The sequence below is a fragment of the Schistocerca cancellata genome, chromosome 1 (genome assembly GCF_023864275.1).
Source record: "Schistocerca cancellata isolate TAMUIC-IGC-003103 chromosome 1, iqSchCanc2.1, whole genome shotgun sequence".
Taxonomy (NCBI): Eukaryota; Metazoa; Arthropoda; class Insecta; order Orthoptera; family Acrididae; genus Schistocerca; species Schistocerca cancellata.
The window spans coordinates 354,713,380-354,728,643 of NC_064626.1; positions in this window are offsets into that span (position 1 = coordinate 354,713,380).

Below are 15,264 nucleotides of genomic sequence, written 5' to 3' on the forward strand. Positions count from 1 at the left end.
ACAGAAGATCAATGTGATAGCAATACTTATTTGAAGAATTCGAAAATTGGAGCCAGTATAAATGAAACCAGTCCCTACATCTTCGCCAGACCTTCAGATGAGAAACCTTCACCCAATACAGATACAAATTGGCGTGGTGTACAGTGTAGGAAAAGAACTTTTCGATCTACAGATCAGCAAGTATCATTCACAACATGAAAACAACAAACCAACAACATACACAAAATGAAGCAGAATGCATCTGCACAACCAAAAATGCTGTATGCAACAGTACTAAAGAAAAGTGCAAAGGAAGAAAGACCTCAAGCATCTGCCATAGCATCAGACAGAAATTCAAGTACTAAAGAAAGAAAAAATCAGATAACAGCCACTGGTGAAGAAAAAGGAATGCTACATGGTGAGAAAAGAGCATGGTTTCATTTAGGAAAAGTGAAAAACGGCACAACAACTAAAAATGTAACCAAATTCCTTGAGAAAATCTTTCCAGGATATAGCAACTTTCATGTAAAAAAACTGGAAACAAAGGGTGTGAACAGCAGCTTCATGATTGGTGTGGACTTCCATCTAAAGGACAAGGTGATGGACACAACACTATGACCAAGGAATATTGTTGTCAGGTGTTTTTTATTCCGGAGATCGACCAGTGCACCAGTAAAATAGTGCCTGAAATAAAAACCCAAGGCCCCATAATATCTCACAGAAGTAACAGTAGAGATGATAATTATATGTCCATAGTTATAGCAGTTGTTAATATACAGTGTTTAAGAATCAAGGTGGACCTTCTATCATTCTCTGTAGAAGAAGTCAAACCAGACGTTTTCTGTATCTGTGAACACTGGTTAGATGAAGCAGAAGGTGACTATTACAGAGCCATTGAATATTTGGACACGGTGAATTCATGTTATAGAACTACTAAAATTCATGGTGGTGTATCTGTATATGCAAGCAAGACTCTTAGTGTAAAGGAAATAGACTTAAAAAACTTTTCCACAGACCTAGATCTAGAATTAGCTTCACTAGTGTTAACAGATATTGACCTTATAATTGTCTCTCTGTACCACTCACCAGATGGTAATTTTGAAAACTTTGTTGCACAAATGGAAACCTGTTTGTAGTACCTAACACGTCTTAAATCTAAAATTGCACTGTGTGGAGATTTCAACATACATATAGGTGATGGAAGCACTAAAGAGAGAACCTTCATGACTTTGATAAATAGCTATGGGCTGTTTGTTGCAAACCAACTGCCTACAAGAGGTGATGCCTGCCTAACCACAGTTATCACTAACCTCAATATCTGGGACTATAATATCAGTGTAGTTGAACCAATGATTGCTGACCATAGTGCATTAGTAATGGAAATAAGTATGAAATGCTCGAGTCAACTGCAACCAAGCTCATGGCACTCCAGTTACACATTTAGTAAAAGAAGAAAGACTAAATGACCTTAATATAGTCCTGTCAAGTGTAAACTGGCAGCAAAAAATTGCAGGAATAGGGGCCAGTGCCTCATTCGAATGTCTGTTCCAATCATTAAAAGCTAAATTTGATGATTTATTTCCAGAAATCCACAAGAAGTATCCTACAGGCAAAGCTAAAGGAAGGGACAAACTTACTACAGGGAAGATGTGGTATACCCCTGAGCTAAACAAATTAAAATGCATTGTGCTAATTTTCAGGGACCGTATGGAAGTAGCTAGAGATCTCCCGTCTAGAGACCTGCTTCATTGTAACTATGTAAGAGCCAAACGAATTTGCAGAAAGCAAGTGGAGGAGGCAAAAAAGAGATACAATGACAGGTTCATTAAAGAGACTCACAATCCATGTAAAGCAGCTTGGAATCTGGTAAACGAGTGCAGCACAAAGCCCACCTCAGCCTTAAATTCCAGTAGCCCTGACGCCTTCAATCAGTACTTTGTTAGGATAGTGAAAGATACTATTAATGAAATATCTGACTCAGGCTTAGTCCCCACAAATCACATGAGAAACATAACCAGTAGCACTTTTGAAAACTGGAAGGAAGTGCACCCTAAAGGTATCATAAAAATAGTTAAGTCATACAAGAACTCAGAGAGCGAAGATATCTATGGTATGTCTTGCACAATGCTGAAGAAAATTGTTCTAGAGTTTGCTCAACCATTATCTATAGCAATTAACAGATGCTTATCCTCTGGTGTCTTCCCAGAATTTCTTAAACTAGCACGGACAGTACCAATCTACAAAAAAGGTGAACCGTGTGAAGTGTCCAGCTACAGACCAATTTCCATCATTCCTATTCTAGCTAAAGTTATGGAGTCTGTTATGAAACTCCAGTTACAGAATTATTTTGAAGTAAATAAGCTCTTCCAGGACACACAGCATGGTTTTCACAAGGGAAAGTCAACATTTACGGCAGCACTGGACTTAACCAGACAAATAAGGCAAGAATTCGAAGACAGAGAAAGTGTGGCACTGACACTCTGTGATCTTAGGAACACATTTGACTGCATTTCCCACAAGATACTGCACAATAAATTGAAGTGTTACAGTGTCAGAGGTATTGTTCTGGGAACTTTTCAGTCTTATCTGGAAAACCGGAGACAAGTGATATCAGTTCATGGAGCAACATCACAAGAACAAAAGCTGGAATATGGAGTACCCCAAGGGTCTGTCATAGGGCCTCTCCTGTTCCTTATTTATGTCAATGATATGGGTTATAACAACAGTATGTTACAGTTTGCTGATGACACCACCCTTTTTGCCAAAGGAAGAACTGCTGCAGAATCACTCCAATGTACTCTTCCAAAACATTAAAGAATGGTTCATCAAAAATAAAATTAAAATGAATGAAGAAAAACTACAACATCTGATATGTACCCTTGACAACATTGGATGCCATGATAATATGGAGGCTGTCAAACTGTTGGGCTTCGTGATAGACAGGAAACTAACGATGAACGAACACACAGTGTACGTGTGCTCCAAGCTCTCCTGTGTAATACACCTCCTGAGGAGGTTAAAAGGTGTATTGAGTGACCAATATCTCATAACAGTATATTATGCCCTATTCCATAGCCACATCAATTATGGCCTACTGTTATGGGGACATTCTGCAGGTTGTAAGGATGTGCTAATTCTACAGAAAAAAGCTCTCAGAATAATCACATCAAGCAAAAGACAGGAGCACTGCAGGCCTATATTCAAGCAGTTAGGAATTATGACAGTCTTCAGCCAGTATGTGCTTTTATGTCTCATCAGCCTGAAAGAAAACCAAGGAGTCTTCAGCATGAGGCAAGATATACACAATCACAATATCCGTAACAAGAGGAGCATCGAAATACCCAGGTCTCGACTGACGGGAACGCAAGACAGCTTTCCAGTGGTTGCCCAAAAGATGTTCAACTCACTGCCTCAAGAAGTGCAATCCCTGCCACTATGAACATTCAGAAGGAGAGTAGCACAGGACCTGAAAGAACACCCATTGTACTCCATTGGTGAATTCTTTAATAGTGACCAAAGTGAATTGACAAACAAATATTGTTTCTATTCAGTATAAATTTCTTAATTTTGTGAATATTTTTTAATGTATATATGTAATTAATCTTGATGCAGTCTGTCCAGTCATGGCTGGTAAATGACACAAATCTAGTAATAAAGTAATAATATTAGAGTGGTTCTGCTTTGTGTGTGTTTTGTGATATTTGGGGCAACAAGAGACAAGATTTTCTACTAGTAATTGCAAAAGTAACTGGTTCAGTGGCACACACATAAATAGTGACTACAATATCCCAGTTAATGTGGTTAAGATCAGTTTTTAACTAATTCAGTTTATGTCCATTGATTGGTCTGATTACCCTTCCTAGTTCCTTCCAGACTGTCTTGTTGTTTAGGGTGCACCTAAGCCACAGTTCTGCATGATCTTAAAGCTTGAGGTTTACACTGCCAAATTCAGTTTATTTGGCTGAAAGTTGAATATTATATTATCTAAGCATGCCTTGAGCCTGGTGGGTTTGTCATTTAGACAGTAGAAGATTAGAGATCTTAATGTGTCTTATATTTGGTTCACAATTTTAGACTTATATCTATGGTGATATTATGAGTATACTATTCCACTTTGGATTTTACATCATTTACTGTCTATGTTAATACCAACAAATGTCAGAACCCTGCAATTTTTATATTTTAAGAACATTATTATCAATTTTTTAAGATTTTCTACAAATAACTCTTAGTTATTATTAGTGGCTATTAGTACCTGACTTGGGATCAGTATATCCAAAGGTTACAAACTGCTTCTCTGCATAAAGAACTTACATCTATCACTTTTTATTCTAAATTATTTGTTTATTTGATAAAGAATGAAACACCATACTGCTTCAAATTTGTTCTACAGTGACATGTGGCTGATTGGTATTGATAAGGTACACTTAATTCAAGTTCACTATGAATGAGCCCATGTTCATTTACTAGTAGAACATCACAATTCAATTCTTCTAACCAGCATTCCTTTTCTGTAAGCTTACTTTTAAGTGATTGTACATTAATATGCAAGAAAAACACACTTTTTGGCTCAATGTTTGGTGAAAAGGCTGAGGTTCCTTCAAGGGCGGGTGGGGGAGTGCCAGTTAAAATGATTTCAGTTTTGGGTATTTGTTTCCTGTTGTTGATACTGTCATTTATATTTTTAACAAGCAGTTTTTTTTTTCTACACTGTTAATGTGTAATGTGAAGTGTGGAATCTGTGACCTATGTTGCTAACATCCAGGATTTTTACATTTTTGAACTATTTATATAACATTGACATTTGTTCATTGTTGGCAGTAATGTTCTTGTTTATTCATGACCATGATACTAAATCACATCTGTGTGGGATATTCAGCACAAAAACATTTGTATTGCCAGCTGTCCTAAACACTTTTTACCTTTATTAATTTCAGTTTTGCTACGTAAGGCCTTTTTTCCCCCATGAGTCATTTCATGCGTGTTTACATATTGTGGACACAGATATGCCAGGCTTTATGAAGGCCCTTGCATTTACCAGGGTTGTTCATTAAGAAAAGGAATACATCCACAACCAAGACCATCTACCAGAACAGGAACAAATCCACAACCAAGATCACCTACACTAATACTGGATAAGGAAAGGATATATGCACCAATGCTGAGTGAAATACAAAGTAAAAATTCGAAAATTAGGTAATCATCATTGGTATTTGTCATGGGTCAGTCAAACTTGCCACTTCATTTTCCTGTTAACTTTCACAATCTGAATTTAAACACCAATATTTCAGTTTTAAAGGAAGAAAATATCACTAAAAATAGTTATGATTTAGAATGGCATAATGGGCATGTACTTTCTTCTTCTTTTTCTTCTTTTAACTTCTCACTTCACTCAAAAAACTTTTAAAATAATGATGATATACAAAATCTTGAAGGCTTAAATGTTTACATGAGTTCTGAAATGATTAAAATGATGGTTTTCATTGGTAACAGACATACTTACATACATTAATCCTTGTTCCATAGATCATGAATATGACATTTTGTAATGAAGTAGAACATGTCACTTTAACATAAGTTTTCTTTACACATAATAATTAGTAATTTTTTTTACACAGTTACTACTTCATATCCAAAAATTCATCTATTGAGCAGAAGGAGTTGTCATTCAGAAATTCTTTTAATTTGCTTTTAAATGTTGGTTGGCTCTCTGTCAGAATTTTAATACTATTTGGCAAATGACCAAAGATTTTTGTGGCAGCATAATTCACCCCTTTCTGTGCCAAGGTGAGATTTAATCCAGAAAAGTGGATATCATCCTTTCTTCTAGACTTGTAGCTATGCACTTCGCTGTTATTTTTTAATTGGGATGGGTTATTAATGACAAATTTCATAAGTGAATATATGTATTGCGAAGGTACTGTGAATATCCCGAGTTCCTTAAATAAATGTCTGCAAGGCGATATTAATTCACAGTTGTCCATTTTAAAACTGATGATGCTAAGGCACTGAACATGTAAAATGTAGCACACTGTACTGTACCAAACACAAGAAACTTGTACTAGGAAAGGTTAAAATTATGATATGGAAGTTGATTAATTTTGAGAAGTCATAGGACATGTGGAAATGATGTGGTACATGGTTGTAACATAGGGATAAGTGTAGTGTGGGGAACTAAATGATAAAATGGCATAAGATCTGGTTTGGGAGTCACTAATAATGGAGACCGAGCTTCGCTTATGAGGTGGATGCAAACATAAGGGAGAGTTTTCATTTGAGGGACAGACGGGAAAGAATGAGAAAGATTTGATTGGAGGAAAAATTTTGAAGGCAACTGTAATTTTCTAGAAATGGAAGCCCATTGAAGTTGTGCGGGTAGATATGCAGGTCAAGAGTTGGCGAGATATTAGAACGGAACAAATTGGGTTATAGGGATTAAATTTTGCAGTATGTTTAAGATAGAGTAGACTAGATTGGATCTTTACTGATCCAGGTAATCACGTAGTACACACATGATGCATTCTCGTGTGGGGTAAGTCAATGTATAACAAAATTTAATCTTCCATTATTTAAATTTATATTAATTGCAGTATTTTTACATTAAATGTACATGAAGTTGTACTGTACAGAGTATATATATTGTACAAGTGGGAGGAGAATACATTCTGAAAGCATAAAGAGCACACACTATACAGGAAGACTGATATTTCTATTACAGTAACATCTAAATGGTAGATCGTGAAGACACTTCATGGTTAGTAACATTAAGGTACAGGCACAAGTATTTAGCGTACTTTCTGAAGGAATTTGTGGGGGCCATACAACCAGTGGTGAGTCAAATACACCTTAGCAGTTAACTTGACTTTTGTCAGGTCATTTATTTATTTAATTGCTGGGGACAGTTTCTTATAAATAGCTTTCTCATAATGCAAGGTTCCTTCTTTATTTAGGCAGTGTTTACTGGATTTATATGAAAGTTCTTTTGCCTTGTTTTTGGGCAAATGGTTTCCCCACCCATCTAAAGAGAATGGGATTTTCTATTACATACTTCTTTTCTGCAGAAACAGCTATCTCATACACATAGATACATGGAAGTGGAAGATTTCTAGCTTTTTAAAGAGTAATCTGTAGATTTTCTTCCACTTTACTCCTTCCATTATTCCCATACTCCTTTTTGTAGCCTAAAGAGCTTTTAGCTGAGACAAGAGTTACTCCAGAAAATTATTCCAATTTCAGTTGTAAGTGTATGTAGGAAAAGTACACAGTTTTCAGGCAATTTTTGCTGCAGCATCCTTCTAATATTCTCATTAAACAGCATGCAGGGCTTATTTCTTATACACTTTTTCAATGTGTTTCTGTTGCATACACTCTGGAGTTCATCAGATATCTGAATCTGAACAGTTTTCTCACCTTTTTTTACATTATAGAACGTTAGTGTCACTGCCTTACTTGCATCTATTACCAGCTTGTTATGACTAAATATAGTTATATGACAATATAGTTCAATGTCCCTCTCTGTTGCAGACTTCTGAAGCATTTCCATTTCTTACTCACTAACTAGTTCACTAGTATTGCCAGCAAACTGAATGGTGTTCTCTAAGAATTTCCTCAGGTCATTCGCATATAGTGGAAGTAGAAGACGTCCTAGCTCTGAGCCTTGTGGCACTCTACATTTAAAGGCTTCATACTCTGAATAAAGTAGAGTATGCAGAGGCATTCAATATAGGCACTGAGAGAAGGGAAATATTACCAAGCTGATTTCTATAGAGAAAGGTAAATGCATGTGAAAATACAGAATATGGTAAATGAATGTGAAAAACAAGGCAGAGAGTAAATTATTCAAGATTTTGGAGGAAGTGATAAAATGTGGAAAGAGCAGATGTATTTGACATTGGCTTATATGATGACTGAGACTTTACAGGTAGGGAGGATGGTGGTAGGATATAAACCCCTTGTTCGCCTGGTCAGTAATTCAAGTATTCTCCGTCAATTGTGGGCTTTCTGTTGGATTGTTAGCAGGTGGGGTTTCTGTGTTAGTTAATGGCCAATGGTCAATCCTAGGTATTTCAGTGTGTTAAGTATTTGAATAAGGTTGTGATAAATGGTGAGGCAAAAATCATAGAGACAGATGATATGCCCCATGATTACCATATTGCATAAGGTTTGGAAGGATTTATCTGGAGGAAACATTGGTAGTGAACTAGTTCAGATGGAGCTAGAGATACCATTAGTGTTTCTTGAGGGTAGGGTAGTGGGGCAGGAATGCTGTGTCACTATAGTACAGGACGAGAGGGACAGGAGGAGGAGAATTAAAATATCAGTACAACAAAGGATATAAAAGAGTAATGAACACACCTGCAGTGGAATCTAAGATGTGGGTATTGGTATAAATAATGGTGAGAAAGAATGGAATACAGGAAGAGAGGGTTTAAAAAATCAAAATAGTTCATTTGAAGTGTATACATCTCAAATTTGAAGAGGTGAACAGAATGCTAAACAGCATCTTGGGGCTTTACAGCATCAAGGAACACAAAAACGATAGATTTTCAATTATTGAACTTTGGGAATATAGCATAGTCAAGTACAGGATTTGGCCATCAATAAAGAGGTTGGCATGGAAGTGACATGGGTTAATGGAAGGGGTAGGTGTGCTATTGGGTGGTTACAGATGCGTTGGGAAAGGACAGATTCAGAGACCTACTATACATTGAGGTGAGGAACAAGATTAGGGTTTAATGTCCTACCAGCAACAAGATCATTAGAGATGGAGCACAAGCTCATATTGTGGAAACAGTTGTGTTCTTTTCAAAGGAATCATCCAACCATTTTCCATATGTGATTTAGAGAAACCATCAAAAACTTAAATCTTAATATCCAGACAGGGTTTCACAGGAATGTTTATTTTATTTAAGGAAAAGTAGGGTTCTGGAGATTGTTCACACCTCTAGATATAAACATTTGTAGATGGCTGTCTCATGTAACAGGTTGCAAGGATTGCTAGGAAGGAATGGGGGCATTCTTTTGAGTGTCTATAGATAATGAAGTCATGATTAGGGGCTACATCCTCCGTAGCTGTACAGTCAAATAGACATTTTCCCTTGATGAGAAGACTGGAATAGGTTGCACTCAACCTTAAGAGCCAAACTGAGGAGCTGCCTGAATAAGATGTAGCAGCTCCAAGGTCTGGATGTTAGCAACATAGGTCACAGATTCCACACTTCACATGGGTTACACATTAACAGCATAGAAAAAAAACTGCTTATTAAAAAAATAAATGACAGTATCAAGAACAGGAAACAAATACCCAAAACTGATGTGTTGAACCCATCCCCTCTCCCCCAATACTGTATCCAAAACACACCATTTGGCAGCAAGTGACACAGTGGCCAGTCAGCATTAAAGGGTCCCCTGGACATCACCAAGGGGATACTGTTTTAAAAATGTAAAATGCTGTGATCAGTTTTGTCTGTGTTAGCTGCCCAAGCAGTAAAAACTGGGAAAGAAGGGGGTGGGAGTGGGGGTGGGGGTAAGATGGGGTGTTTGCCCCTTCCTGGAATCTAGCTGCAGGCTTGTCAGTCACAGTATCATTTTCTTTAATTTCTAGCAATCTGTGATTCACGTAAAATTCAGATTTCACATTGCCAACATCAACAGGAAATACTGCCACTTTATAAATTGCTATAGGCCTACATCTTGGTTTTTCTTCATTTCCATCTACTACCTGAGAAATTAAATACTAATACTGCAACAAGAAAAAGGCATTTTAGTTATAGATAACTATTTATGTAGCTGCTACGAAAAATGGGTACTCCATCAAACTTAAGGAAATGGTTTAGATTTTCAAGGAAAGAGTAAAGATGAGGTGCTCAGTAGGAGCACTGTACAGTGATTGCATTTGAATAAAGGAGTTCTTCTGGTGACCAATAGCAGGTCCATCTCAAGCTGAGGGATGGAGGTCAGCTGGTGTGATAGGATTTCAGGAAGGTTTTGTTGAGAATTAAAGTATGGATTTGGTATTGGGAGAGGGTACGTATAAGCAAGGGTTCATTTGTCCCACATGAAAATGCATGAATAGGACCTTATCCTGTATATGTCACTAGAAAGAGCAACATCATGGATGGATAGTTGGTTTCACAGTTAGTAGCTTCTTGTTTCTCACCTCCAACCACTCTTCATCCCATGAACTTCTGGCCCAACAGTAAGTTTACAGCTTCTGCAGGAATTTCACATTGTTCATCTCTGTCCCCCTTATAGGCCTCCTTGACTGCTATATCAGCTTGCTCATTTTCCTTTATTCTAATGTGCACCAGCAACCAACAGAATGTCACCTCCTTCCCATGCTTTCATAGTGAGAGAATAATATATGGCTCTTTGCTTTGATCCCAAATGGCCTCGTTGCTAGTCGATGACTACCGAAAAGTCACTCTGTGGATGGATGCACATTAGTATGCTATGCCAGAGAGGTTGTGTCTAATAGGAAGTGGTGGCTCACCAGCTTTAGCACAAAGACTGGGACTAGGCCTTGTTCTTAATGTCTCTGTGACCGACCAATTTTGCTCATGGTGGACTGTATCCAGTATCTTATTGAATGACGGACTAGCAGACTCATACACCCCGCACCCATAATCAAGATGGGATGACACAAAAGCTCTATACAGATGGAGCAGACAGTCTCTGTCTTTTCCCCTTGCCTGGTGAGCAATACATTTTAAAACATTAAGTGCTTTGAGGGATCAAGTTCTCAAGTGTGACAGACATGTAAGTTTTTGATTGAAAGTGCAGCCCATGTATCTCATTGACTCTCTAAAATTTTAAATAACATCCTTCAATTTGACTTCTGGGAGACTGAAAGCATTACAGGAGCAATTAAAAATAACACATGCACATTTTGATGAAAACTTAAAGACAGTTTTAAGCACTAGTTCCTCCAGCTTCTTAATACTCATTTGCAACTGACATGTATTTGATAGACGACTGGAAGATGACCTAAAAATCCATAAATTAAGAGATCTGACAGGACTCCTTATTGCCAATGTCATGCTACCTATACCTATTAAAAATGTGGTCATGACAACACTTGCAAGATGACCTGACAAAACATGAAATCAAATGGAGAATGGAAGGATCATAATAGAACAGGAAAATGCCCCTTGGAGCTGTCTGAGAGTAATATGCCTCAAGTAGGATCATTGGTCTTCTCAAGAGGTAAAAAATGTCTGTGAAATAATGCTTGGATAGGAAGCCTATTGTAGGGTCACATACATCATGGCCAAGTTATAAACAGTGGAATGATATCACCAGGACCCATACTTAAAGTGACCAAGAAGCTGCCTGGATTCTGAAGCTCAGACAAGGCAGTGGTTGACTATCTGCTCCATGATCTTTCACATATACTAGCTACTTGGGAATATTCAATCCTTCTCAGTCTCAGTAAGGTGAATTAAAACTGCTTCCTTCGATGAGTCAGGAAATTATTTAGTTTCCAATATTAAGTTAAAACGTTTGAGGAGGATTTCCTTAGCAGTTACAGGGAGATGACACAAAATGCTGTTAAAGATTTTGTCATGGACTGGTGCTGTGTTGCCTGCTGCAATCAATACTGAATATAGCTCACATGTGGAGAGAGGACAATTATAAACATCATTGGCAGAACTGAAGTCCTAACTGACACTTTTAGCAATGATCAGCTGTAATGGGAAGGTAGATCTTGGCTGGCAATGGCAGTGATTTGAGTGAGGTGCTCTGTCTTTGTGTGCACAATGTCTCTCTTGCTGATCAGAAGACTCCCATTTGTTACAGCATTAATAAGACACCTCCCACCTCTCCTTGAGATCCTCCCAATGGCTTTCAATACATGTATTGATTTAGTGGAAGAGTTGGTGGAATTCATGGACCACTGCTATAACCCCATTTTGCTCTTCCTAATTATACAATGGCCTTTTGCTCTCACCACCTAAAATACTGCAAGATTCTCATCATATGGCCTGCAGCAGAAACTCCACAGAGCCATGTGAAGGTTCAGCATGGATGCATGAGTGGCAAGGTGAATCATTCTGATGATATTATCCACCTAATCCTGAATTCTATATCTACTTTCAAACACAGCCAAATGACTGTACTGCATCCAATTAGCATTGCTGAACATCCATATAGGCCACATGCTTTCGGGCACTGCTCCATCTGGTAGGTGTTTGCAGATTGAGAAGTGGAATGCTGGTAATCTTCGACTTCACACTAAGCAGTGTGTACATGGGATAAAGAACATGAGGATAGGTCAATGGCTGAGAATGACCTTTGTGGCAGTGCTGAAGTCTATTCTTTGTACCATGTTCAGAAGACATAAATCTTCTGAGAACAAGAGGTTCTCAACATCTTGACCCCAGAAAAATGGAAATAATCATATGGCATCAGTGGCAGGGAGTTCCCAGGTGGGAAGTTTGGCCACCAAGTGCAAGTCTTATTGAGTGCGACATCACATTGGGCGACTTGCGCATTGACAATGGGGATGAAATGATGACGAGGACAGCACAACACAGCACAAATCTCCCACCCCAGCCGGGAATCAAACCCAGGCCCACGTGCGTGGCATTCCAAAATGCTGACCGTTCAGCTACTTGTTGAACCCATAATCATGTAGTGGTGGCATCCCATAGCACAAAGGGTGCACTGAGATCTTCACAATGTAGAAACAATTGATAGAGCTCTCTGATGAGGTTACGGAGCCTTATTCCCAGTGTACAGCTTTGTTAGGGGGCAAGTATAGGGAGCCTATGGTCATCCTACATGGCATACACACTATTGTAGCAACTGATGGTGTGTAAGGGGAGAGTAATGCAGTGATTTGCATCAGCCCTGAGGATAGCTAATCCTCCTTTAGCTCTCTCCACATTTAGATCACCATTTCTGTGGGGGTTATATTCCCTTAGCATAGGGTCATAAAATAATTTAAAAAGTGTTGCCTGTTAAGTATGAAATTATGATTTCCTCCACTCATATTCTGAACCCAATTGTGTTCCAATGTACAACTGGAGCCATCAAACAAGAAAAATATGAGGTGGTCTGACAGTTTTGGGCTGCTTCTTTTTAATCTCCACCTCTTCGCCATATCTTTCTCATCATCAGGGAGGGTTGTGACATTATGGTTGCGGGCACTCATCTGTTGTCTATCAGCTATAGAGATGTATTTGCAGTTGAGGAGTAAGTTTGTCTGTAAGCTTAGACTGTTGTGTGGCAGAAACAACTGCCTTCATGACAACTCCACAATTGCCATTTTTGAATTTACAGTTTTAACAGTTCCAACCATTCACCACAAATATAGTCACTAGAAGACCATGGTTAACTTGTCATTTATGGTTCTTCATATGCAAATTCTGGTGGCAGAAGAAGGACACAAAGATCAATTGAAAACATAAACCATAAATGACAAGTTAGTGGTTCTAACTGTGGTGAATAGTTGGAACTCTTAAAACTGTAAATTCAAAAAATAAATTACAAAACTACTAAATAAATACTGAAACCCTGCTTCACTACAACAAAAAAATGTGAAACTTTTTAAAGGAAAGCAGTTCAATTCTGAGGCTGCTCAACATGCAAGTGAACATAACCAGGAAAGCAGAAATTAAAATATTATGCACAGTGTGATAAATACTCAACCTAGGGCCATAAATGGAGTTAAAAGTGACTTAAAACCAGAAAAATCAATAAACATTCACAATTATATGAATCAAATAGCTTCAGTTTAAAAGGATAGTTTACCATGCACTCGATAGGCATGTACTTAATAGAACAGTCAAATATGGGAGATACCCTTCATGGTGTAAAGTCACTGTAAAGAAATTTTTAAAGAAACAGACTCTACTGTATAATAGGTGTAAAACAAAGCACACCGCTATACTCAGGAAGATAATTAATGAAATGCATTTGCCTGTCAAGAGGGCAATTCTTGAAGCCTTCTACTAATATTGTTGAAGAATATTATCAAAATATATCTCACAAAACCCACAGAAACTCTGGTCATATGTGAAGGCTGTTAGTGAAAATAAAATGAAAGCAGTGCAAAAAGTATTTAAAAAGATATCTTTGATATGAAATGCAATGCAAATTCTTTGGATGAGATTCATCACAAAGTAAAATAAATTGTTGTAAATGAGTTCCTGTTAGTTGGTGATTGTCTTCAGGAAAACATCAAGGTCCCAAGCTGTAAAATAGCTCCTAGGCTCAGAACCCATCTGATGAACAAACACTTCATAAACCATGGGTGGATAATTCATGGCCTACGAGTTGCAGAGAGGAGTCAACTGGTCACTTTCACAAATAGCAGGAGCGCTAGAATTAGACTAGATTAGATTAGATTCAGTTTTTGTTCCATATACACAAATCAAAAGATGATTCTTGTGTCTGTGGAACATGTCAGAAAGTGTAACATAAAAAACACAGAGCATTGGAATACAAGACTCACTTCCCTGGTCATTTGTGAGGAGATTGTCAGGATATGTGAAATGTTACAATCAACTGAAACTGCTAATATTTACATGATTCATACACTGTCAGAATGAAACATGCTTATGCACTGTTAATAAATTTGTTGTTGTTGTGGTCTTCAGTCCTGAGACTGGTTTGATGCAGCTCTCCATGCTACTCTATCCTGTGCAAGCTTCTTCATCTCCCAGTACCTACTGCAACCTACATCCTTCTGAATCTGCTTAGTGTATTGATCTCTTGGTCTCCCTCTACGATTTTTACCCTCCACGCTGCCCTCCAATGCTAAATTTGTGATCCCTCGATGCCTCAGAACATGTCCTACCAACCGATCCCTTCTTCTAGACAAGTTGTGGCACAAATTCCTCTTCTCATCAATCCTATTCAATACCTCCTCATTAGTTACGTGATCTACCCACCTTATCTTCAGCATTCTTCTGTAGCACCACATTTCGAAAGCTTCTATTCTCTTCTTGTCCAAACTAGTTATCGTCCATGTCTCACTTCCATACATGGCTACACTCCATACAAATACTTTCAGAAACGACTTCCTGACACCTAAATCTATATTCGATGTTAACAAATTTCTCTTCTTGAGAAACGCTTTCCTTGCCATTGCCAGTCTACATTTTATATCCTCTCTACTGCGACCATCATCGGTTATTTTACTCCCTAAATAGCAAAACTCCTTTACTACTTTAAGTGTCTCATTTCCTAATCTAATTCCCTCAGCATCACCCGACTTAATTTGACTACATTCCATTATCCTCGTTTTGCTTTTGTTGATGTTCATCTTATATCCTCCTT